Raw genomic sequence first — 1,127 nt, forward strand, 5'->3', positions numbered from 1 at the left:
TTGATCCTGAAGGGTCCCGCCAGTGTTGCATTGGCCAGGGTCTCTCGGTAGCCTCTGGGGGGAGCACCCAGTGCACAGATGGGAGGCCCCGGCTTCTCCTGGGACATGCTCTCTGCACTCTCTCCTTCCCTACAGTCACCACCTAGGACCACTAGTCTGTGGTGGTAGGAGTAAGCACCCTGTCTTGTCAACTACCCCAGATGGCAGGGTACCCCAGGGGCTCCTGGAGGGGCAGGCCCAGTGGTGCCCTCCATTCACATCACTTGTTCTCTTCCTGACAGGCGTTTCTGAGAAAAAAGCCTGCTTCTTTCTTACTGAGTTCTTAGCTCAGGCCTCCAGGAAGGAACCCCTTGGACAGCTACCTGCAGGCCGGAAGTGCCAGACCCACCCAGGGCACCTTCCTGAGCAGCCAGGCAGTGCTCCTAGGGCCAGGGCAGTGCCGAAAGGCAAGAGCAGAGACTGCAGTTGGTTACAACTGTAGGCAGCCATGCTGACAGGCCTCCCGAGGTTCCCAGGCTGCAGGCCATCCTGCTGTGCTGGAGTGTTTGGAACCAAGCGACCCCGCACCTTTCTCTAGGAAACTCACCTCCTGTCCTCCCTTTCCCTTTCTTCCCACCCCTTGTGACTCCAGCCCTGGCACTGGTACTCATCCACCTGGTCTTGGCCTGCCTCTTCTGCGGTGCCAGGCAGGCAGGCAGCAGCGACAGCCAAATCACAGGACCGTGGCAGCTGCAGGTGGGAGCTGGCAGCCCCAGGAGACACTGACGCACAGAGGACGCCAGCCTGGGCTAAGGCTGCTGGGGCATGGGTGAGGACCAGGCTGGAGGCAGGCGAGGTCTCACCAATGCCAAGTTGTGCCAGGTGAGGGGCAGGTGGCAGGAGCTGTGTGGAGGTGGCAGGTCAGGTGCTGTTTCCTGGTCTGGTGCCTGGCGCCAAGGTGAAGCATGCCGGTGCCTGAGGCAGAGGGGAGGCCAGGGCATGGAAGAGCCAAGGGTCCAGGCACACAAGTCCTCCTCTTCCTCCTGCCTCCTGTCCTGGATTAGAATGCGATGGAGGCTATAGGGAGGTGTCCAGCGCCAGAGCTGGGGAGGAGACCAGACAGGACCTTGGGGAAAGGGAGGACGGGC

The sequence above is a fragment of the Tupaia chinensis genome, unplaced genomic scaffold (assembly GCF_000334495.1).
Source record: "Tupaia chinensis unplaced genomic scaffold, TupChi_1.0 Scaffold144058_1, whole genome shotgun sequence".
In the NCBI taxonomy this organism is placed as follows: Eukaryota; Metazoa; Chordata; class Mammalia; order Scandentia; family Tupaiidae; genus Tupaia; species Tupaia belangeri.